The sequence below is a fragment of the Pleuronectes platessa genome, chromosome 2 (assembly GCF_947347685.1).
Source record: "Pleuronectes platessa chromosome 2, fPlePla1.1, whole genome shotgun sequence".
In the NCBI taxonomy this organism is placed as follows: domain Eukaryota; kingdom Metazoa; phylum Chordata; class Actinopteri; order Pleuronectiformes; family Pleuronectidae; genus Pleuronectes; species Pleuronectes platessa.
In genome coordinates, this window is record NC_070627.1 from 20,076,672 (window position 1) to 20,103,663 (window position 26,992).

Consider the following 26,992-nt stretch of genomic DNA (forward strand, 5'->3'; position numbering starts at 1 on the left):
CCGTCGTCTGCATGCATCAGGGGGTCACAGGTTTCCCTGTGTCTGGATAAGTGATTCGGCATGCAGTGCAACGGGCAAGGTGCTCTACTGAGAGCAGAGTGTATCGTTCGCTGAAGTAACCTTGTTGTTCCGAGCTCACACCGTGAATGTAATGCACCTCTGTCCCCTTCCCTCATCCTCCCTCCCACCTAGCCCACCGCTGCCTTTACTCCTCCAGCCTTCTCCCCTCTCACCCTTCGCTCCTTTCCTCCTTCGTGGTGGGTCAGCCAGCTAACGATCTGGCCGACAACGGATCCCAAGAGACTCGGTTCAACTACAGTTCAGGCCATGACTGGGCGAGAGAACCAGAGCGAGCAGGAGACAGAGGGAAGGTACTGTATGTACAGTAGTGGTTGGCTTCCTTGATCATTTGTCATCCTCGCTTTCTACTGTGTAAGAGCTGTTTTCGTGCCATAATTGCAGGAAAAATAGTCTGTCAGACTTTGAAGCTTCAGATTTATGTTAAGAAAGTATTGGGAGGTTTTTCACCACACCATTTGCGTTTGTCGTTGCTTTGCTGAAAAAGTAACAGCTCCACATTTTGATGATATTACCGTTTTCTTTCTTTGACCGTTTGCGGAAGCCTTCAGAAGTTTAAGAGGCCACATTTGTATGCTACAATCCAACTCTGAAGGCCATATCTATTTCATACGTTAGCCCAATTTCTACTTCACCGGACTTCGCTCCCTGACCTATAAGATATATTTTTATTATGCATTTTGGATCAACAGTGAAATCATGTGGCAGGTATGACATGGGTTGTGACATTAAGATGCACTGACGCTGTCATGGGGGTTCAATCAAACAGCATGCATGTCTTATCCAACTGTGTAAACCAAAACTAAACCCTCCACTGGTGTGTGGTGTATAGATAACTCACAGGGAGCACAGACACTAAGAGGTGTAATGGAGATGAAAGTTGGCCAATGGTAGCGGCAGAACATCAAATTGGGTTTGCAGGGGATGCAGAGTCGTGACACACTCTGTCCTCGGCCACCTGTGCGCATGTGGATGGGCGCTTCTGTTTGTGTGCCTCATGTGTGCCTCTGTTTGTGAGTCTGTGTGGGGTGTGAGGTGTCGTACCGCCTGTGGCAGGTGAGGAAACTGCTGCCTCCAGCTTGCATCTCAGGCGTTACAGTGTATTTGAATATATATAAATTAGGTATTTTAGTGTGTGAGGCTTTGACTGGTTATTTGCCACAGGGTCTCCACAACCAGACAATCTGACCCACACTGTATTATGAAATCTATCTCAACCCTGTGTGTGGAAGTATTACCTCATGGCAAATGCATTTAGATATGAGACTAATAGAAAATCCACGAGCGCTGCACATGACCCTGCATCTGTCTTGGTGACTTGACAGCAGGTTGGTGATGGTGTGTGCAGGACTGATCTAATGACACTGGGGGTTAGAGAGCTCTTTTCCCAGAGTCGAACCAGAAGGAAGCCAGCCGAGCTCATCATGTTGGAAATAATTAATAATGCATTTAATAAATAGCTCCTGAGCCGGCGATGTACTCTCACCATCTGCTCCAGTATAATCCCCTCCCTTTATTAATGCCAGATAGCCATTAGGTGACTATGGAGATGACATAATAATGCATGGCATCATTCACATGTTGATTGTCTCTTCAAATTCCAATCTGGAGCTTTTTTTTTTTCTTCCCAGCTCTCTTATCAACTGAATAATTTGGCGACAATTAGGTAGGGGCTTCAGTCACATCTCTGTTAATCAAGTCATTTTAATAGGGGTCTTGCAATGAGCTGTAAAAAATTATAACAGTATAAATTACCGCAGATACACAGCATATATCGTGCTGATGTATAAAGCTATTTGGTCCAGTATGGTTATAGAGTATGGCGTATGAGTTAGTCTGACAGAAGGTTATCTTGATGAAGCCGTCTGCCAAACAAATGTAACGTTCCTCAAATGTGCATCAGAATAAGAGTCTCTGCTGGCGCAGGAATCCCCGTATGTTACTGCAGATCTCTGACGGCGCTACTTGATCTAACATGAATCATTTAATGTATGCACTTTGGTTTGAAGGCTAACATTGATTTTAAGTTCCCCGGCTAAAGGCCAAAATGTGATTGAATATGAAAGTTGGTGAGCACTGGCGAGCCGCATCAGAATAGTCAATTCACGTACTTAATGTGCTGCTCTGGTGTTTGTGTTTAATGTTGAATACCGTCTCTGTGCACCTGCTGTCAGAACATATTCCCCCAGTTAGCCTTGCTGGTCATCTTTGCCCTTTACTGAAACAACACCTGTGACTTTCCGGTTCCCTCATAAAAACCTTTGAATACAGTTCATCTGAGAGGCTTTATTAGGAAGATCTGTTTTTTAAAGATTTGCTTTAAGATGTGAAACACACAGCCCAGGTCATTGATTTTACTTTCCACACCTCAGCCTCCACTCCTAAACCTTCATGTTTTCCAAGGCCAGGCGTCTGAACCCTGACACACAGCTTCACGAAAGCCTTGCAGTTCCTGTTGGATATAGAACTCCTCTGAAGCTGAGGTGCTGGATGGTGTCGAGTTCAGCGAGGTGAACTTCTCCTCTTGAAAGTCATGTGCCGACACGCTTTTGACTCACATATCAGAGGTGATGTCAGTCAGTTCATCAGTGGGTTTTGCTTTCTCCCTCGGAGCCGTTTGTTTCTCGCTCCGTGTTCACGGTAAAAGCAGAAATCTGAAAGGTCTAGCGTGGTGCTCTCTGCATCACAGGGCAGTCAGTCACTTTAGATTAGACTATGGATGGCAGGTCAAGGAGAACAAAAACTGTCTCTACAGGAGCGACGCAGAGGGATACAGTTCTCTTTCACACACAGACACACACACACACCTACTACACACACACACACGCACAAAGGGAGGTGAGATGGGGGTAAGAACTGACTGGGCCACTAGCAAATGTATCTTTCATTTACAATAGATAGCCTACTTTATTCAAAGAACTAAATACAAAAATATATTTAAGTAGATCTTTTGGAACATTCCTTATAGAAATTTATATTTTTGAGATCTGCATATAAGGGTCGTAGAAACATCTGAAGTCATATTATTGGCTGGTCCAATCCAAACTACTGAAACAGAAAGTTGAAGAAACGCAATAAGTTGATGAGCAAAAACAAAATCACCTCAGACTCCCTATACCTCTTTGAAGTTTGGAAAATCAATGCAGTGGTGGAGTTGTGAATGCCATGTTCTGGTGAATGATTTATACCATTTCTCAAACAAAGAAAGTGCTGGAATCCTCTTGCCAGCACTTCCTCTCCGCCTCTTTGAAAGCTTATGCCTTTGTAGCTTGAGCAACAATATGTGCGTTCAGAATATGTGTGCCATAAATTAAGGTTGACTGGACAAAGCTGGGATTCTGCCCTTGTGCTACAAAAGGGTATTATTGTGCGGCAGAGAGGCGGAGGAAGAGTGAAGTCATCTGCATCTGGATGGAGGAAGAGAGGGCTCTAGCATTCAGTCTGAGCCCCTCTGTGGCTGCTGAGGCCAGGCCTGCTGCTGCAGATAGACTTGTTCCAGCTCGTAACCCTCCCTGGCTCCTTACCCTGCCTCAGCCCAGGAACAGATGGAGTGAGGAGAGCAAAGGAGGAGAGGGAGGGAAATCGCTCCCTGTTCAGAGCTTGGCACAAGCATTAGGTTTGGGTGTATATAGTTAGTTTACTGTACACCCAACACAGCCATGCTGTTTAGAGCTGCTTTAAAAGTTCAGTGCGGTGGTGAGGCTGACGGAGAGAAAAGATCATCAATCATGTTTTGCGTTTGACTTGTCCAAACCTGAGGGAACAAACTCCTTCCATATCTTGCATCTTTCTTTTACACCAAAAACAGCCGGTATATACATAAATAAGATGATGGACTTGCCCACTACCAGTGAAGAGCCTATCATTTTGATTATTTTCTTTTTTAGTTCTGTTTTCCCAATTTGTAATGGTCAATGTTTGCTGTCTGGCCTCTGTTGCATCAATATATACAAAGAAATAAATCACTCTTGCACGTTGTCGCCAAGATGTAAACAAAACAACAAGTACACAGATGTTCTTTGCTATTTAAGCGCACAGGCCCGGACGTTAATTGCGTATTATCACATCGCACCAGAAAAGGTACTGCGTCAGCGTCTATACGCCTACGACAAAGAATAGAAATAAATCCACTTGGTTGTTTTCATCACTGCTAATCAAAGATGGAGCCAATTAAACCCTGTGTCTAATGCAGAGTAATTTCACCTGCATGTGAATGCTGATGGTATCCATTCCCATTGCAGTCAAAAGCCAGATGTGGGTATTAGTTTTTTTGACCTGTGGAAAAGGGGTTACACTCTGATTATCTGTGCACATGACCCAACTACCAGCGACTTTAAAGCTCACTTGCTGTTTTGTCATACAACAGATGTTTTTCTGTTTCCAGTCTTTATGCTAAGCTAAGTCAGCCAGCTGCTGACCTTGTGAGAGTGACCTCAAAAATTAAAGTAAACATTCAACTTTGTAAAATCATGGGACTATTCCTATAGCCAACATTAATTAGCACTCTGCTTAAAGTTATGTTATGAATCCAAAATATTTGCCCTCTTTCCTTACCTTCATCATACCATTCCCTTCTGTCTTGTTGAAACCATCCATAATAAGCCAAATGACCTCTAGTCTCTTAACTCTCCTTCATTACACTCAAGCTGCTGGTTATTGGACTGGGGAGAAGCTGAGATGGCAACGTGCCATGGTACAACGGGCACAACTGATGACATTAAACTCTCAGATCAAACCCTTGTGAGCCTCTTCTCGCCAGAAATCATAAACAGAAAACCATTTGCATATTTGAAACTCATTTACATATTTGAAACTGGGAAGCAATCACCAACACACACCATTTTTCAGGCGCTAATAAAAACTTCGGTAAATGACCTGTTTAACATCGCAGCTTTCCTCTGTAATGGATTAAAGTTGTGTTTCTCCTGCCCACTTCAAGGCAGGAAACTGTTGATATAATGAAGCCATGATGCAAAACTGAGGACTCCTGGCAGTCGGTGTGTGTCTGAGTTGATGTGCCATGCTGTACTCAGGAACAATAATGGTGTAAAGGGATAATCATTCATAATGCAGTCCAGAGACTACAAAGACAGTCCCTTTGGAAGAGTCACGAGCAGGGGAAAGCGGGGAGAAAAAAGGAAGAGGAACAACACCTCCTACGGTTCTGCATGCTATCGAACGTGTTGCAAACAGATGCTCTGTGCCAGCCGAGGCAGGCAAAAGAGTGATGAGTGTTGAAGCAAATTGATCCTATCTGAAAGGGCTCAGCAAACTTTAGCCCAGATCAAAGCTCATGCTAAGATGCTCAGATCATGCAGAGAGAAGGCAGAGCGGCGTGAGGAAGAAAGAGATGAGGGGGAGTGTCTTGTCCTGTCTAATTATACATTTCAGACAGCTCGCCACCAATTATCTCCCCTTCAGTAGCATCTGCCCTTCGCATGACCGCAAAGTTAATGTGTGGCAAGCCCACCGTTGGGTTGAAAACTCAAGCTTAATATATGGTAAGCTGCTGGAGTTTCCCCAATATCTGATCTGGTGAGGAACTCAAGGTGAGACAAAGGTTCGGGGTTTGCCTGTACAGTTAATTGGTGCAGTTTTATAATAGCTGCAAATACTAACAACTCTGGCCTTTGTGATTCTGCCAACATACTGCACTGCTATACTGTCAAACGTGTTCTCCTCTGTAGGCCTGTTTGAGGTGATTCTCTACGGAGAGCAGCGATCCAATCACAGGCTGTTGTTTGCCTTCGGGGGCCAGTCATGCACATTAGTGCAGAGGTGGTGTTTGAGTCATTCGAGTGACCACTGTTCCTGCTCAGGACTTGCGGCAAGATTCTGTGTAAGAGGCAGTGAAGCAATCCACTACCTTCATGCAGCTCCCCCAAAACTGCCTTTGGCCATTTTCCGAAGCTCCACATAACCATAATATCTGCACAAACAAGTTTGGAAAATACAGCCGAAGAAAATATGATTTTTTCTTTTGGACCAGATGGAGGTGTAAAGGTCTTATATGTCAGTTGCATTATCAAATATTATCCCTCAGATATTACAGATAATTATTTGGTTTATAGTTTTTGCAAAATTTACTAATAAACTAAAAACAGGAATTGTCCATTTCCCCCTGCAGTTAGAAGAATGGGTCTGCCCAGTGTGTATACAAATGTACCTGAAGAGACAATAGAGAAGTAAAACAGTCACTTAACGGATCAGTCATTGTTCCTCATGATTACAGTTATCCAAAAAAGCTATTCCGAAGAACCTCAAAAAAGTTGCTAAACAAATCTCAGCCATCTGCGTGCCTTGTTTAGATGCTACCGTGTCTCTTAAATTGTTTTTTGTATACATCTACAACTATTGTTACAGCAAAAACATGTTGTAGGGAACTTGTTCTCATCTCCTTATCAAAAGCAGGTTCACGGTTCACTCTCCTGTTGGTGGTTAAATGTAACGTAGTACTGTGACTTAGCGTCTGAGCTAAATGTGAACGTTTTCTAGATTAAACATGAACCTCGTCTTTCCCTAACAGTAGCCAAGTACGCTGAGATCCGAACATTTTTTAATAATGCTGCAGCCAGTGCAAGATAACATTTTGCCTAATATGGAAATTAACAAAATCTCCTCATTATCTTATTATAATACACAACCAACAATATATTATGTGGTTTTGATTTTTTAAAACCTGCAACTATGCCTTACAATGCCTTTACCAACTCATTGTAAGTGACGGTAGAAAGTAACAGTCAGCCTTCAGGTTTTCAACTTTCCAATCATTATTTTGAAAGGTGGACAAAACAAAACCGAACCCTGACGAACAATCATTGATTTAATTGGAGTCATTCGGGACTGGAACATCTCTGTAATGGCTAAAATGTTAATGTCAACAATTCAAAAACCTATAACTGTGGAGGGAAATTAAACTAAACACCAAGCTGCACTGCTAATGTCAGCACAGAGAGCTAACGATTATAGACTGGAGCACCGGAGGAAGTTTGGTGGGACTCGCTGGCTTAGATAAATCATGCAGTCGGGGGTCTATGGGCTTTAGCAAAGTGAATCAGCCAGATGTGTGTGTGTGTGTGTGTGTGTGTGTGTGTGTGTGTGTGTGTGTGTGTGTGTGAGTGTGTGTCCATGAAGGAGCAGACCTTTCCCACATGGCAATAGGCTTCACTGGAGCAGACAATTGCAATGTAGCCATGTGAGAACAGGACAAGATGGAGTCACTTTTGCTGATGGTTCATAGAAAAGCCAACAATTTAGATACAGGAGGACAGAATGCCAAAGGCTGGACAAACATGAACAGAGTCCACACAAAGGTTCACAACTGCAGGCTGTAAAGACACTACGTAGCGCTAAGAGCCCATTCGGATCATAATATATACGTACATTTTTCATTTAAATGTATATTTAAATATGAAGGAGCATGAGTGATAGATGAGCTAGCCACTAAATGGATATGACCATCTTACCGAGATCCACAAATCACAGCATTTGTCACGAATAGACTTAACGTCTCTCAGCATCACATGAAATTATAGGGAATGGCTCATTATTGAGGGACTCCAGACTTGGTATCAGAATCCACACTGTTGAAAATGTGATTTAATTATATTATCTGTATTTGGTTGAGCTGGAAAAATAACGGCAAAGTGAGATTTCCTAAATCTGGGGTCGGAGTTGTGAAGAAGACCCAAGATACATTTTTATCTGATCTCTTATTCTGTCCAAAATAAACTGTATTTGATTTCAGAGTGAACTAGATGAGTACCATTCACCTCAGTCACACGTCATATAGGTCCGGTGTCTTATGGAGTTTTTAATGTTGTGAGGCTCTACTGTAAAACAGATTGGCAATATCATTTTGTCCCCAAGGGTCCCTGCCATTTTCAGACGTATAGATCCAATGTGGAGGCACTGAGCCATGCTGTCAGCGCTGAAGGGCTGCTTCCTCTCGCATGGCAGAGCTTATTGGTGGCATTAGGTCTAACAGCCATCAGCGCAACCTTTGTGCCTTCACTTACAGCAATTGCAGTGTGGCCTAACGATCACATAAAAAGTCAATATACAGGCAGAGCATGGGTAGGTACGCTGAAAAGGATCGGAGGCTGAGCTGAGATTGTTACGACCACAGTGGAGCTCACCCCGCGCAAATGTCCGAGACCCAGCCCAAGATTAATGGGAAAACTTGTTGAAAAACGAACTTTTACACATCCCGCATACCAACAGCAACTCCAAATCATCACTAACATCGACAAACACAATCCCAGCATGCACCACTCAGAGTCATCAGTTTAAAAGGCCCCTGTAGTCATGTCCATCTTCATTTCAACAGGAGGTCTCTCATGCGTGTACTTGTACATATAAATCAGTGCAAACTACACTTTTTTTCATATAGTCTTCAATCCGCTCAACCGTGTAATGCCAACTGTCATGTGGGTGATGTGTATATTTTGTAATCTTGGCTGAGGGATCAAGTTGATATGTCAAGCGTGCTGTAATGGTTTCAAAGGTCTAATAACGCAAATCACTCTGTCATTTCAGGCACAAATGTGACACAAATGATCTGGTGATACATGCTTGCACTATTGAGACAGAAAACATGTACGGGTGCATGTGTTGTCACTGGACTGTGTCATTTGAACAAAGATTTCACCATAAGAAGAATTATAGAAAATACAGAATATGTCAGTAAACCTTCTATGAGAAGCAACGTTTCATATGTCAAACTGATGATTCCTGTTGAGCTTGAACATAAAATAAATTATTAAATTTTTCTCAGCCGTTGGCAGACATGGATTCCAAAAGCACTTAATGTTTAAGAAAATATTTTTAATTATATATTGAATTTCCCTTCTTTATTTTAAACACATTAATGTCTGGCTTTCACCCTCTTTTTCCTCTCTCTCCGTCTCTCCTGCTCTTTTTTTACTCCCCCCTTCCAACAGACAAAGCCAATCTTGGGGCCGGCTCCTGCCACAAAACGTTCTGTAATAGTCTAATTGTGGCTAATTTGTGCAGCTAATTAAAGTGTATGAATTACAATAATCAGTCAACCGCATGGAGGCCATGCCGCCTCACGCTGTACCTCCAAGCGTGGACGGCCAGGACCAGAGAGGGGGTGGTGGACGTGGGGGCTGGGTACGGAGGAATGGGGTGAGGTGAAAGTGATGAAAGGGACGAGAAAGACATGTTTGAGACTGTCGTGGAAGCGGGTGTGACCGAATCAATTCGAAGAGAGAAAGTGCAAAGACGGCAGATTTGGTGCGATGAAAGGGGCAGAAAAGAGAATTGGAAACTGAAACGGAAACTACAGGTGAAAGTAAGGGTGAAGAGGAAAAAAAGACTGATGGTTTGATTTTTTTTTTTAACTGCATATAAATATTTTTATCTGGGACAAATTTTTCATATTTATAACTGCACACTTTTTTTTCATTAGTTACAATCTTCAATGATCCACTTTTAAACGCAGGGTATGGTCAGCAGAGAATTAATTTCGTATGATCAATTTAAAGACATTGGTGAAAAAGGGGAAGTGTGCTTATTAAAGACTGAATCCAGAGGGCAATAGTGATCCAGGCTCAGTCCAGTGGTAAAATAAAAGATAATTAGTGAGTTTTCAAGATGGTTGGTATATTTTACGTCCTTAAGACAAAGCCAGAGTATCTGTTTGCCCCTGTTTTCATGTAAGATGATAGTTCAAATATTTTAAACCCGATTCAACAATGATTAAAGTATTAGAAAATGTCTTGTTTGTTTAGTTTTTTTAAGCATTTTTAATCGACCTAGAAGCCAAAAAAACAGTAAAAACGGCTTCTGCAAGAAGCAACAGACTGAGCTGAGAAAGCTCTCTATCTGAATATAAAGCTCTGTTTGGCTTCAAGGAGGTTCAGAAGGTGAATTCAGTCAATGTGGTCTCATGAAACGGTTCGTAAGATATCATACTAAAAGTTATGTCCACATTTTTGTTAAGAATCATACAAATTTTTAGCACTACATTTTCGTACATAATCCTAAGAAATGCACCTGCGCAGACCTCCGCAGCGCTCTGATAAAGCAAGATGGCGGAGATTGCTGTATTCCTGGTGGAAAACGCTATATTTTACCAATGTTTCTTAATAAAAATGTGTTTTGATGATATCTATGTCGAGATATTTGTGTTTTAGTTTCATTATTTTCATTCATGGTTAAAAAAACAAACCGCTAATATGTTTTCTAAACCCTATTTTCACAACCCTAATCTAAACCAGGAAGAACCATACAGAGAACTACAAATTGAATGGCGTTCCTGTACCTGTGTGTGTGTTGTTCCCATCTTTTGTAGTTCTAATGTGTTTTCACTATTATGTGAGATTGCGATCGGGAACCTTGCATACTTCTGTATGGTTTTTTGTTGTGAGAAAAACACCTGTTTAGTCAGATTTAATTTTTCTTACTAACAAAACGGTCAAATCTAGTTTTTTCAAGCTTTTTGCCCTACTAAGTGGTGCCCCATATTTAGTTTCCATCCTGTAAGCCATCAAAACTGACTCAGGTGCTAGGTTCAAATGTCATCCCTGAGGAGTAGGAGCCATCCACAATTTTCCCACTGACATAATGTTACTCCCGAGGTCAAGACCTTTACGATGATGTCTTTGCTTTTGTTCTACGACAAAGTTTACATTTCATCTTGCTCCAAGCACAGGCCCTCTCGGGTCTACTTTCTCAGACCCCATTGAGGTCCAAGCTGGATCAAATCTGTCAAATCTGTTTTAAGAGGTATTTCATGGCCAGATATGGTCAAAATATGTATGTTTGCTTTATACACAACCATGTGTTTCACTTTGGACCAAGTCAGAGACATCTTTGTTCATTAACAATCCAATTTCTCACAACCTAGTCTGAGACTGTTTGCCCTCCTCCCCTCTGGGAGGCGCTACATGGTCCTCCGTTCCCGGACCAGCAGGTTCAGGAACAGCTTATTCCTGCGGCTGTCACTCTGCTGAATCACCGTGGTGCAGACTTCATATGTATTTTTCATATAAGGGTAAAGGTTAGATGAATGTCCGCCATGTTTTTTGATTTCACAAAGAGAGAAGCGCATAGGTCACGTGTCCCCAGCCCCCTGACTCACAATTTAGTGGACTTCATACGAATTCTAGTGCATTACTTTTAGTAGCATTTCCTACGAAATTGTGATGAGACAAGCCTGATTCAGTAAGTGTTTTGCTGCCCAGCCTGCAACTTCCCTGTTTTGTCTCAGGATCACTGCTCTCACAGGCCTGGTTGAGGGGGCACAGATGTAAAATGGAGCTAAAAAGAAAAAGAACATTTTGGAATTATATTTGCTTGTTTGCCAGAAATACGACAATGAATAATAATGTTGTCCTGTAACAAGCTGATGTGTAAGTAAGGTGAAAAATTATAATTACTCTTCGCTCGTAAGTTTGCCGTATGAACTTTAGGGGGGATAATATGTCAGTGTTGTGCTCACAGCCAATAAATGTGATAAATGCTAATTATTCCTTTCAAACAGTAAAACTGTGTTTGTGAAAGCCTATGAAGAAGACACTCTGGATGCATTTACCAAACTGGAATAAACAGCCTTGTGTAAAGCTACAAGCTGCAGCTCCCTCCTTGTTTTAAGTGCACATAATAGCAGTAGTAAAGTTTTATGGGTCGACTTAAAGATCATTACATTGTGCACAAAGCCTCTCAGTGTCAGTTACATGTCAAACTAATGAGCGGAGCACTCTTAAAGAAGGCCCTTTTAGAATAAACAAAAACAAGCATACGTGTAATTAGCACATGGCTGAGAACTCATTGGTAGAGACACAACACATACAGTATTGTTGCTGGAAGAGCTCATGGGCTTATTGCATTTGCTTCCGTTATACAGAGAAAGTTACTGTGATGATTGTGACCATAGGAGTGTGGTCATCCAACACTGGTGTCTCTGTCGCTGAGAAGCAATCATCTCTGAAGGAATGCTAATAATGGGGGAAGCACAAACATAAAGTCCATGGTCCACATTGAGGCCATGACAGTCCCTGCCTTTCTGTAGAGGCACAACAAAGACACAGAGAGGTGAAAACCAAGACAAGAGATGGGCAAACCATAGGAAGATGGGGACGGTTCAGGTCTTAATTGGAAATCCCGACGGGGAGATGGCAACGAAGTGGATGGAGGACAAAATCGTAATGACACATTTTATACACAGAATTTTAGAGAATGACTGACAGAGGCTCGCGCCCTGTTTTTTTGTTTTTTTGTCAAATCAAATGGGCATTTTAGCAAGTTGTCCAAACAATGGGCATTGAAGAAGGAAAGGAATCAATTATTCATGATAGAGCGAGCCACTTATAGTGTCACACAACGCAGACACACACACACACACACACACACACACTCAAACTATTTCCTAGATGGTGAAATGACTTAGTAACCAGGCGATTTATTCCCTTTTAATAGGGTCTCAATTGCGGCAGCTACACTCAGACAAATGAGCAAACAAGTTAGAGAATGACAGTGATATCCATTATGTGTTTAATTATCTTCAAAGTTCCAGTGAAGGGCATTTCTTTGGCTAATGGGGAGACAGTGCTAAGTGTCACAGCAAAGTGCTCCTCAAATGTTCCAACAAAACAGACTAGCTGCTCTTTTCCTGCGGGCTCTTATCAGAATTTTGACAGACGTGGTTAGATTTGGCAAATTGGCACAATCAGTGTCCTCTTCAAAAATATCCCACATTTGTTGTTATTTGTTTCTTTCTTTCCTCTCCCTTTCCATTTCCAAGTCTAATTCCCTTGGCGATAATTTGACTCAGTCCCATTAGCTGGCACTGAAATAAGCCTTGCTGATTGGTATATTCTGGGTGAGATAATTGAGGCAAAGATTGGGGCCTGGACCGAAATGTCATTTCTAAGTGGGTCTGATTGCATTGTGGCAAAGCAGGAATCTGTGATTTTTACTAATGCAATAATCACACTGAGATTAGCTGGAAATCTCTGACAAAGATTCCCCGAATGCCAGCACAGTTTTGTTTGTGTGTGTGTGTGTGTGTGTGTGTGTGTGTTGAGTGACTGTGTGTGAGTGTGCGTATGCGTGTGTGTGAGTTTGTGTGTGTGGATACAGGAAAGCTTATTTCCCAAAGTCACTGTGCAGTACTCTTTCTTGCTTTATGCAAACTCTCTGAAGACACATTTTTTAGCTGAGACCAATAAAACTAACAGCAACTTTAGCATTTAACTCTTCAATTTAAATGGAGGAGAAATCTTAAGTTTTATGAGATGGAAAAAATGGTGTCAGCAGTGGGGAACTGATGGCAAAGGCCCACCAAAGACTTACGCTGATACTTCGGACTAAGGCACAACACAGCAGCTGATGTGAGGCTGATCATTCATGAGCTGAACAGAGTGATGAATTACACCTAGTCCCCTCCCCCACGCTCATCCTTCAACTCTACGGCTCCATAGCCCATCTGGGGGTTGGCAATAAGTTACCGTGAAGGCCCAGAGTGACTGAAACATGGCTAAATGTTCTTATTTATTTGCAGTCAGACATTAAGCCAGGAGTGAAAGGAATGAATAGGAGCATCTGTCGAGGTGTGGTGCCATGGTGGTGACTGGCCCGGAGCCCCTGAACACTGTACATCCAGGTTTGGTATGTGTGTGTGTGTGGGTGTGTGTGTGTGTGTGTGTGTTTGTGTGTGTACATCTTCATTATTCTGAAAAAAAAGTTTTAAGCCGGAGTTCAATGTGCAATCTTGGAATCATTAGTTTCAACCAACAGACCAACATTTGCCTTCGTTAAATGAGTGAATGCTAATTTGGGCACAACAAAAAATAAGCAGTCAAGTGCCCAATGTACATAGAGTGAATGGTACTACCACTCTTCAGGTTTAGTTTCTTATATCAGGAAGAATGTACAAATATACAGTGCATACAGGACCTCATCAGTGGGTGTAGCTTATGGATTCATCATCCCCTTATCTCTATTCAAAGTTTAGTCTCCTGGCTAACATGATGCAGGGGCTGTTTCATAAAGCATGTTGAGACTGGAGGAGCTTTTACAAGGAAACATGAATTTGTGAAGTTGCAAATCCAAATATAACTACATTTAATCGAGCTAATTTTAAGCAAAGGTACAAATAAAATATGTGTTTTAAAGATGTGTAGTGTTTCTTTTCTTTCTATATTTAGCCAAATGATGATAGAAGTAAATACAGAATAAAGTATTTCCTTATTAATACATAAATAGTTATGTTTTTTCTTGTTTGCATTTGCACCAATATGAAAAGTAACTGTTACAGTTATAATCAGCAATATTTTCTCTACAACTGCACATTGTTCAGTCTGGATAAGGAAACGGAAACAGTTCTTTCAAAGTTCTTTCATTAATGTTATTACAGATAAAGTGTTACTGTCTTGATTTTTTCAAGCAACTTTGAGTTTTCTAATAAAAGAACAATTTGCAGGATTTTGAATGCATACATTTTGAATGCTGCAGAAAGAAGGACCCTCATATACGAAAGCTGTCCTGGAAAGGATCTCCTGGTAAGTCGCCTAAATGACTGTTATAAAACCGTGTCATTAAAGTGTAATGGCTGCAGAAAATATGACAGATATGAAAAAAGTATGTCACATATCAGATTGTTGACATTGAAATTTGAGGAATGGGGCGGTGGCAATTCAGGTGTCAAAAATATCAAAGAGTACATTATTTGGATTATCTGCTGCTACTACTCTCATCCCCATACAACACCTGAAGCGTCACTGAAACATAGAAATGGAAAAAGACAATAAAAGGAGCCCACTCAGGGAATCTTTTTAAATATCAACAATGTTTAGAATCAAAACACAGATCTTGAACCTGCTCTCACCAGATTGATGATGTCTTTAAATATAATTAAACCACAGTATGTAATATTTTGTGTGTTTGGTTTTCTTGGTGAATACAATACAAGTTTAAATAGCGTTATGGTCATAAAAGTTACATTTTGAACTTATGACCAAAATACTTGCTCTACAACACCCTCAAGGCAATAATGAATCTGATTCTAATTCAATATCTTTATTCATTCTATTGCATTGTTTTCTAAGTATTCACTGTGTGACTCTCTCTTTTTCCAAAGTTAAACTGTATATATAAGGAGGTCTGGAGCAGAGCAGGGACAACAGGGACGTTTGAGAGGTGGGAAGGGACCGTTCAAGTGGCTGCAGTTGATGCGACGCATCAATCTTTCATATGCTTTGAGGCCACTTCAAATCAATTTCACCCCAGCCGCTTCCAGGCTAATCATGTGGCAGAGGGCAGGCAATGTGCCAGGTCCGTCTGGATAGAGGAACCCAGACAGACCAACAGACAGATAGACGTGGAGGCAAACAGACACCTAGTCACACAGACAGATAAGCAGATAGACAGACAAACATACCAAACCTGCACTCGGACAGATATGGAGGAGGTTGATCTGAAATGACAGGCAGTCAACCATATTCCTGCATCAACAATATTTGCACCCTGTTTTGGTAAACAAATTTATTGAGATATGTCAGTGTACTCGTAAAATTGAAAAGTCTTCTCCTGTGCCAAAGAAGAAGATTTCATTAAATCATTGGATAGTTTCAAATCAGTTGCATATTACACCAATCTACTGCGTAACCATTAAACATAAAATCTTACTCTTGTGAATATATAAAACAGCTTCAGAGCTGTTTTATCGATGCAAAGCGTTAGCACACACACAGGTGAAATGGCTCATTATGGGTAATCCCAATCACTCTAAGCTCATAAGTAGCGCATGCATATGCAGCGGGGACTCACGAGACTGTGGAGCCCACCGTGATTTGACACTAGCCATGCTGTGCCGTTGAGTTAGTGGTGCATATGTACACTGAGCACGCTGGCTTTGTTTATTCTATTGACTTATTTGTTCTGTCCATCGACTGTGTTGCCTGTAGCCAAGGCTCGCTTTTCTCCCTTTAAATCACCACCTCCTAATTATCTGTCACATTTTCTGCTGTCCCATGCCAAAGACACACAATGGCCAATAATGACCCCGTAGACAGCATCTATCGGGCGCTCCGCCATTGATTCCTCTCTCTCTCTCATTTTCTCTCTGTTTCCTCTCCCGCTCGCTCGGCCCCCGTTCTCCTTTCTTGTTGAGCCATTGCCCTCCTCCCCTGCTCCCACTTTGTTTCTCTGTCATTGCACGTCAGCCTCCGCCACAACACAGACCCACTGCCAGGTGCCTGCAGCACAAATGCATCGCCCTAATATATTGTTTTATGGAAATGCCGCTCATCTCTCATACCTAACATATCCGATCAATACAAATATGTCAACACCCCTTTCTTAAGGAGTGGTCAAGATTCGCACTCAAACATCCACGTACATATTTGTGTGCGGAGGGCATAGGTTGGAATCAGAAGTTTCCACATCCAAGTCTGAAAAAGTGCCTGAAGTAGAAGCTGTTTAACTGCTGTCACTGGCTGACTGAGCAGACAGCGGGGAGTCAGAGTGGGTGACGGCCTGATGTTAGGCCAGAATGGACTCCTATATGACAGTAATGTAGTTGGAGTGTTAGCTGCCCGAGGGCTGGAGACAAACTCGTTCCCCTCCCACAGTTTCAGCTGGCATCCGTCCCTGTTGTGTGCCTCACCCACAGCCACCACCCTTCACCCCCTCAACCCCCAACACCTACCCGCTCGTCCTCCCCCGCCCTCCCCCACCCCGAAGCTTCAACGTGCCGAGAGCGCCGGAGCTCAGGTCATTACAGCAAACTGTCACGGCTAACTGTCATGCGGCCCAGGATGCCAGCGTCACTGTCCTCGTGTCCTGACGAGCGAGGCTTGTTCCAGGTCCAAACATAGCATCCATCTTCTCACCCGCTCCACTGACACAGCGAGCAGCAGTCAGAGACAAGTCGACTCATTCACCCAGTGAATGGGAACAGTGGAAGACCAAGAGCGGCAAAGACCTGGGAACCTTTTCAGGCAAAGTGGTCTATAGGTATAAAATGCTAATATAGACAAATTAAAAGTTATTTAATTTAAAGACCAGAAAAATATAAATTTTTTTAACGATTGTTTTTATTTTTATGCATGTGCCTGGATTTTTGCTCCATCCCCAATACATTAGAGGTTAATGTAGTTTTTATTTGTTATACTCGTGGCTTTTTAAAGATTACATTTGAAATATTCAACAGCAACATCTCTTTTCAGAATGACTCTGAATACCCACAGTTCCACACACTGTCAACATTTCTCATGGAGACTATTGCTTCAGTAGAAAGTAGTTTTGTCCTGGGGCATAAATCTCAGGAAGCCATATCTCAAAATAAAGCACATTAATCCAATGGTAGATAGCAGAAGTGACAAGTGATAGAGACACTTGTGTGTTGGTGAACCGACCCTTTTCAATTTATTGCTGATTTGTCAATATATTATCTTTATCTGTTGCTCTGTTTTATTGTATGATTCTCTGTTCCAGATACAAACATTGGACCTTCTCAAACAAAGTCCTTAGAGCAAAATGGCTAAATTCTTCTCTTTTTCGCCTGTAAAATCTGAAACCCTACGCCTACAGCTTGTTTATTTTCAGACAGTCTATGTATCTATAGACACAGATTAGCTGCTAGCTAACCTTGCAAGCTGTGCTACAAGAAAGCACACCAATAAGAAATATATTTAAATGAATATAATTGACCAAAGCATGCAGGCTCAGAAACTGAGTGGAGCCTCAATTGAGAAGCAACAGGAATACTTGGTGTTTATTTATGTGCTTGGATTTTTTTTTTTTTCAGTAGCCTACTTTAATTAATTTAACTGATATGAAAGTAATATTAATTCTTAATTAACTTACTGGGAAAGCACTGTGTCAAGCCTACCTGTGTGCTTTTACATTCTACTAACAAACCTCTATTGACTTCAATTATCCGTTGAACCAGTAAAAATAGAGATCTAAGTAAAAAAAAAAAAAAGACATTATTATATTTCTCACACAAACAGGTTGTACATTTGTGCAACTTAACCAAACTGCAGCAGCGAGTCTCTTCAAACTCACTGAGTCTGCCGTATGATTCCAGTACATGAGCGACCGAGGCTGGTTCCTGAAGCTCCATCACAGTTTCTACAGCTTCCTTTAGCACACAGGCTGCAGGAGACCATGAACAGTGTGGGTAGTTCTGACAGGGTCATTTCAGAAGCAGCCTGAGTAAGGAGAAGGACAAGCACAAACTGAACCACAGAAAGCGTGTGCAGCAGCAGTATAGGCCACACATCTGAGTGCAGACAGAGCAGAGCAAATCTGTGCCTGAGCAGGAAGAGAGAGAGGACAGGGGTCTGAGGGAAAGCTTCACAAAATCCCATCGTTACAATAATGCTCTCAAAATGAAAGATCGGAAAGAAAATCTCGGGTAAGTAAAAATACACACCAATAAAACTTCTCCAGTAAGAGTAAGAAAGCATCCTGAATTGATTACTAATGCAGTCAGTAACTAAGATGGAATACTAACAGTAGGGCTGTCCAGGGATTAACGATTGTTCAAATTAATGAATGAATTCTGTGTGATGAATGAATCACATGTATCAATATTATCCATGAGAAGGAAACACGATAAAGCACGAAACAATACATTTACAAATGTAAACCAAATATAAATGGAGCTGCAGATTTACCAGTGTTTATCTGCCGGTAGGGCTCAGATTCATAAAAACTATGTGGGAGATAGATATTACAATCATTACATTATTTTTCATGTGAACTCACACAATGACACATTTTTGTTGGTCTGTGCAAATCTAAGGGTGTTATCCAAAGCTGGTTAGGCTGTAAGAATGTGACCGGTCACATTTCCAGCGCTTGCACGTTGTTGCATGTGTTTTGAAAAATCCATTTTCATTTCTCTCTTTACTTTTACAGGCTGTGTTGTCAGGGGAAACAGGAGCGAATCAGAGAAGAAGAACACAACCGGCTCTGCCTGAGATTCAACTGGGTTGTAATGTGTTACCAGCTTGTTATAGCTGTCTCCACACGCCCATCTCATCTCTCATGCACACCTTACACAACACAATGATACTCGACCCTTTGGTATTGTTCACTCTGCCACATTTCTCGTGGCCCAAGAATCAGGTTGTCGCATTTGGTGAATTCTTCAGTCTCCTCTTTTGTCTATTTCTTTTTCTAGCAAAAGCCAGAGAAGAGTGGCAACAAACTAATGGCTGCACCGAAAGAAATGGCAACTTTCATACCTGCATGCTAGCCATGATATTATTTTCCTTTGCTCCAAAGAAGGTTGAAAGGCCAGTAGATTAAAAAAAATAAATGTTAACTTTATGGTTATTTTCTCACAAACAGCAGCGCATCCACAAATAATGAGAACATAAAGCTGGTGTCAAGGAAACATAAAGATGGGTTGTTTGAAAAAAAGTTTTTACTTCTTTTTATCTTTTGAAATGTGGCTGCAACTTTGTATTCAAAACTCTTCCTGATGCAGATACCTCCCTCTCATGCTATCTGGGAGAATTTGAGTCACTGTCAGTTGTCGAGGGGGAAAAAAACACTGCTGGGGAGTAATGCCTGACAGCCCAAAACAGGAAGGGAGAAGTGTTGTTTTATTACTGGAGGGGTAATAACAGCGAAGATAGCATCTATCAGCAGGGTGCTGAGGAGAGGCAAAAGATAAACCGTGCAGCACCTGAGCACAGATGATGCTTGACACTTCAGAGGAGACGAGCTGAGGACCGCTGGGCTATAGGACCCATGACAGTTAGTGACCACCACCCCTATCACATCAGCAGCTGATGGACCAGAGGGGGGGGGCAGAAAATATCAAACACACTAAAATGAAAGATAACTGAGAGTAGGTGTGGGTTTGATCGGTTTGCATGTGTTAATACGACTTGATATATAGCCTGGAGCACTGAAACACTGCTGTTCATGAACGTGAAACGCTTTTGACAATAACAGAGTGTCTTCTGAATTTTACAGTGAGAGTGTGTGTGTGTGAAAGTTATGTACAGAAAGTGCACAGTTCGGTGTTTGTGTGCGTGTGTTTGTTTGTGTGTGTGTGTGTGTGTGTGTGTGTTTATATATGTGTGTGTGTGTGTCTGTGCACCGAGTCAGCTCCCTGGGGCCCTCTCTCTGGGTGAGTCGGTCTAGTTGCTGTAATCACTCTGCTCAGTACCCTCCGCTCCAAACCTGATTTGGCCAGATTGTTTCTTTTTCTTTTTTACCGGCTCCTGCCCCCCAGTCCTCCCTGTCTCTCTCTCCAACTCCTTTTCACCCCTCCTCTTCTTCTTCTCCCTTCCACCACCCCGCCCTCTGCGCTCCTCATACCTTTCATCCCTATCTTTCACTCCATTCCCTTCCGTCCCTCTCTTCCTTCTTCCTTCCTCCTCCCCCTCCGTGGTAATGGCAGCTGATTGATGGAGTTTGTTTAGCTTTAATTACACTGCAGGTGAGTGGCCAGGCCTGATCGTGCCAGTGAAGCAGAAAACTCAACTTGGTTAAGTTGGAGATTGGATTTCCCAAAGTGAAAACACAGTACAGGGGAGAGGTCTCCAGACTATTGTATTTTATTACTGTTTTGTTCTTGGGCGATGGCCCTGGCATCACCAGACCAAATCGCATGGGTCTGGAAGCTCTCACTTCATTTTTGATTTCCGAAGGGGTGATATGAACAGCTGCAGAGCACGCTTACAACCGATCAGAGCAACGGAACGTATAATGCAGCATAGAGTGACCAAACAACATACATGTGCAGTTGTTGGTTCTTCCTTTAGAGAAAATATACTGTCAAGTGTGGTTAATAAAGTCTTGACTGTTGATTTGACTCCACATCATAGACAGCAATTTGGGTTGTGTATCAAAATGTTTGAGCAACGTCCCCATTGGGCTCTGCTCTGTCAGTCATCATAGCAAACCCTGCCCATTTTAGACAAAGGGCTGTGGTTGGCTTGTACAGTTAGAAGTGGGTATGAAATGGAAGGGGAATTAGTTTCCAGCCTACCTTCACCACTGTTCTCCTCTTATTACACTTGAGACATGTATGATACATTTTGTACTCAGCTCAAGTCAGCATTGAAATGGACAGACTTTTAAGCCTTTACTCCAAAACAGCGTGGGAGGAGCTGTAGAATTAAAGCTAAAGAGTTGGTCAGAGTAGGTTCCCATATGCAACTCCCTCCCATCTGCCTTCTCTTCAAAGCTACGCCCCAAAACACATTAAACCCAGCATGACAACTGGTTAATGCTGAATTCTATCTATGGCCTCTGCTTAAGCGGTGAGTGTCTTTACGGCTGAAGGCTCCGGTCATACGCAGTGAAAGAACTGGCAGGCTGCAGGCAGGCAGGTAGGTTGGCTAGTGACGGACAGGTATGCCGACCAATCATTTTATCCACAAAACTTTATCCAGTGATGGCTGTCGTGATGTGAAGAGAATTGCAACAGATAAGATAAAATGCATTTCAGAAACAACATAGTAGCCCTTCCATCGATGTGAATGTGAAACAGTAGTAACCTGTTCAGTGATAAATCAGAAGCACTTACACACAGAGCAGATGGCTGCTATCCTACAGCTGATTGGTTAATGCCTTATAAGCTGCTGTTGTATGGCCAGAACCCTTTGGTCACATTCATGTGAATGTGAAGCAGTCCTCCACCTGGCTTTTATGTTGTTTAAGATTGCCTGCTTATGTTAGGATTTGAATGATCTGTATGCCATGGATCGTATATGTTCACTTCGTCCTGTGGGATTTTCTCCAGACAGAATCTCTCTTATGCTGCTTTCACACTTGAGAGTGTTCCCCTGAGAGCAGAAACTTTCCCATCAAGTATAACTATACAGCTTTTTGCAATGAATTGCATCTCTGTAGACAGTAAGTAAGGTTGAACTGCTTCTGAAATGTATGAAGGTTTCTCTCTTTCACTCATTAAAAGCCTGAGCTTCATCATTCAGCAGGAACATTATGTGTCTGCAGTTGCTAACTTGAAATGTGTATTGTGTATTTCCATTACACCACAAAATATTATGACTGTGATTGACATTGTCTGGAAAAGTAGGTGCAACATTGTGCCATAACAGTACAACTTTTAGACTCAACCTCAATGATGAGCTAGTGGCGAACTTAACTTCACATGTGACATGTTCACAATCGGTGCTACGAAACAGTCTAGAAACTGACTGTGACTAAACTAATTACAGGACAACCTGACGTACAATTCCAGCACTTTATGCTTTATCAAAGCACTTAGTCAGACACTATTTGTGACTCTGTCAAATAGATTTGAAGGATTTGAAGAAAATATCAAATGGCATGTTTTTGCAGAATTTTCTCAACACATATAGGAGCGTGTCATCGCTCAGATTTTCCACAACGGTCGACATCAACACATTTGGAGATACATATTTACGCCTGTCAAAGTACCTAAAGCTGTCACACAAATATAGTAAAGTGAAAAGTACAACAATTGCCTCTGAGGTATACCGATATAGAAGTAGAAAGCCGCATAATTGCAAATACTAACTTAAAGAACAAGTGGGTACTTCAATAAAGTATTTTAGTAAATTTACTAAGTTGTGGTAACGTAGTTTCAAGCCCTCTGGGTTTCAGGCCCATGGACAGAGCCAGTGGCAGCGTCTCTGAGGGAATGGATTATTGTGACCATGTAGAGGAGAGATTTGCATTCCTCAAATAAAACGGCTGCGAGCCACTAACCACCAGCTACAGCTGATTGCACCTTGGGGAATGATGGGGACGCACATACAAACCTTCCCCACACAATGTGACAATTGTATAGCAAGAAATTCAACACTGCAACCCCTAACACTTACCACCCTTCCACACCGCTAATTATTGTTTGCCATAATGGACCAATATGTAGTTGACGTTGACACAGCATGAACAGTGAATGGCTTGATTAACTTGGAGCTGATAATTACTTAAGTAATTGTCTTTCTATCTGCATTGCCGTGTTGCTTTTAGCGTGTTCACATTATTGAGAAAAAATGAGCCAGCCACATTAACCAAAAAAGCAGATCTCCTTTTTTTTTTGTTAACCTCTTAAGAGGCGGGTGAGATTTGCCTAAAACGCCTGTCTGAGACATACCCAAATTATATTGAAAGCTGTTCTTGAACCATTTGGAGTACATGCATGGTCTTGGTCTCTTTTGAAAGGTAACATTCTGAACTCCCCCCCCCCAAAAAAAAGGCACAATCACTCGAAGTGCTACTGGCATTGAGTAAAAGCAGTTGGCACGCAGTGAAGTAGAAGGTTTTTATTTCCGCCTGAATATTTTGTAATAAACAGATGCCTGCAGATGACTCTAGCTGGGACCTCTGAGCTGGACAACACAATGGGACCCTAGCATGAAGCCTTGACTAGCCCAAGTTCAAATTTTATAACAATACTACAGGAAATTAATATTTGACGAATTTTTTCCTAAGGGCATGTCTCTGCGTATTCCACAAAGGCCATTTGGAGACTCCAAAGGACCCTTTGTAACCATGGTAACAAACCAGGCTAAATAGGCTAATTTTACACTCATACGTTTATATAAAGGAGACAAAACAGCCACACAGTGAAACACCTCCTTTGAGTTCCTTTATTGTCTCAGAGATATCAGAGACATTAGCGCCATCTTTAATACGCAGTCTACTGCCTTTGAGTTCCTTTGTTGACCAGAGAGATCAGAGACATTGGCGCCATCTTTAATCAGCAGGCTACTTCAGTGACCACTGAAGAGACACTTCTCAGTTTGATCAAAGAGTGCAACATGACAACAAGTCAAGACTGCTCTACAAGTCAGACATCAAGAACACAACGACAATTCGATCAGTCAACAGCTGAGAGAATCATGAGTCTACAAGACAACTGCTCCAACAGCAACACGGAGCCAAAGTCAGAGAGTACAATGGAAGACCTCCTGCAACAATTGAAAGACTCAAAGTCAAATAATAAGAGGCTGTCGCTGATGAGCCACATTCTTAAAGAGAGAGAGAGAGAACTAAAGTCCAAGCTGAAACTTAAAATCAACACTCTGGAGGATCAGCTCAGGAGTGAGCAGGTGGAGAAAGAGACCTGCCTTCAAAGAACCAAGGAGCTGGAGAGTCTGGTTGAAGCCACAGAGAAGAAGTGGCTCAACGTGCAGGAAGACTCACACCACAAAGTTCAGAAGATGGAGGAGGATATTAAGGTCCTCATCGTGAAGGCTAATAAGCTTCAGGTAAGTGACATCAGCTCAGTTTGATTTGAACAATAACTTGTTGGATTGTGAGTTTGTTTCAGATTTAGACTTTTGGAGTGAAAATAATGAAACACATGTCATCTCTGTCTTTTCAGGAGCTGGCCCTAATGTCAGACAGCGACAAAGCAAGAAGAAGGGAGGAAGAAAGAAAAGTTCAGAAGAATCAGGAGAAGACACAGAAAGTACAAAGAGAGATGGAGCTGAAAGAGAGGGAGAAGCAGGAGAAGATAGAAAAAGACAGAAGAGAGAAGGAGCTGAAAGAGGAGAAGAAGCAGGAGAAGATAGCGAGAAAAATACTAGAGGAGAAGCTGAGAGCGAGCATGAGAAGAGAAAAACTAAGCTTGCCCTCAAAATTTCTGTTGTATCTGCTCATAGGTTAACTAGATTGATAGTTTGAACGGTTTGGTCTCACCTTGAATTGTATGAGACAGGAGTTTGTTTGTTTATTGATTCTGTTTACTATTTCTACTCCCTACCCACCCCTTAACTGCCCCTGAGCAAGGCACCTTACTTCCCCAACATCTGCACCCCGGGCGCCTTGCATGGCTCTGTGTGTCCTGCTGTGTTCACCAAATGGGTCAAAAGCAGACGTCAAATGTCCCCCTATTTGCATGAGTCTGTCTGTGCATGTGTGTGGGATAATAAATGTATCTTATAATCATAAAATAATAGACAAAAGTACAGATACTTTGAGGAAGAGAGTGAGAGACTTTGTGGAGCTGTGTTAGGGGAATACAGTACATGAGAATTCAGCCTGTTGAGAGGAATTTTGAGCTGCATACAGTGGGGGGTACATCCAAAGAAATACTCCATACCTTCAGTGGGGATTCACTTCTATGTTTTTACTCCTGCTCCTTCGGCTTATGAAGCCTACCAAAAATCTCTCTCCTCTGAGTATATTCTGCTCCACAGCTGTCTAGCATTCATAAGATTTCACTAAGCAGGTACACTCACTGCTGTCATCACCAAATAAACATTGGATAATGGTTGTTAGCCTTTTATTTACGAACAAATAATATTTTCTACATACAATATGAGGGTGGAAGTAAAAATAAAAGTCACGGGAGACATTGGTTACCAGACGTAATCAAATCTTTGCCCAGATCTAGTGCACACCCAACACTTTCGTTCAGCCCACATACTGTGTCGAGGGACCTAATATAGTAAAATTGGCTCAAATCTTGGCAAGAGAACTGCATCATGGTCAAAACCAGCCTAAGTTGGATTTGGGATACCACACCTCCATTTTGAAGGGGAGAAGAAGACCAGTTGTGTCACATCACTGCCTAAAATGGCTCACGTTTACAAGTTATCTTGATTAATTACTTGATCAATGAGAAGGACATAAACACTTTGTAGCATGAGTTTACTGGGAAAAAATGATGATACAAAATGACAATGCTCCCATGAGGAAAACATCACTGTATGTCTCTGAGTAACATAATGCTTATTATTGAACGCAGTAAAATGTACTGTTTTCAATATACATACATGATGTGCATCTATAAAAGTGAGGGGTGTCATGGCATTTCTCTGAGTAGACAGGTCTGCAGTCAGAATTTTGTTTTCAAACAGCCAAATAGTGGATTGTGAGAAGTTAAACCTTCCTCAGGTCTCAGGTTGAACCCAAGCAACAGCCATATTTTGATACACTCATAACTTTGTATTAAGTTTGTGATGGCTGACTGCGCTGTGTTTGGCTCACTTATTATCAGCTCCTCGCCTGCATTCATTATCCTCCTCTCAGATCTGATGGTAGTGGACATGTTTGGGCTCATATCTTCTCCCGGGCTCCACCCTTGTTACACCTTTCCAGCTCCATTAGAACGGATGTTAGAGAGAAGAACATGCGTAAGTAACTTCACACAATCCTTGCGGCGATAAATGTATGTATTTGATGTATGTGCTGAAATGTGGTAAACATGAATTACATACTGTACACCGTGCTTCATATTAATATTCAATGGCGACCGGAGGTTAGGCAGAGAGGGAACAGCGATGCCATCCTCACATCTTATCACTCATTCCCTCTCCGTTTACTGGAATAAATGGAGAATATGATCAATGCGGCTGAGGAGCCTATAGTTAGAATTAATGAGTACTGCTAAGCTCCTGCAATTTGTCTGCTGCACTAGTGAGTCATCTTATTTCAATGTCTAATTTGTTATTGCTCCAAACGTCTCTTTCCCTTGGGCGATTCGGAGCCTCTTGTTTGGAGCATTCGCCAGTTGGCCGATAAACACCTCCGTGAACGTCTTGGGCACTTTGTGCAAATCTTGTTTGGAGTGACTTTCATCTAAACGTCTGTGACAGTAAGATGATTCCCCTCCCTGCTCTCTGACTGATGGCTTGTGTTTGATTATTCATGAATCTCAGTCCATAACAACATGGAATGTGAGCGTAAATATCAACCACACTGTGATATACAATGGAGGCAATGATGTTAGTTGTTCAAATCAATGAATGTAGTGTTCAGTTGCACGTGGGGGGAAAACAGAAAAAGAAAACAAATCTATTATCAGTTATTGTGACTATTAAAACCATTTTGTTTTGTTCTACAGCTATGGGACGCTATATGAATGGATCTATGATAAGCAGCACCATAGGAAATTCTTGGTAAAGATACAGCTATTAATTTAATACTTAATCACTGGAGGTATAGATACCTTACGTTATTGTTAAAAATAGATAAA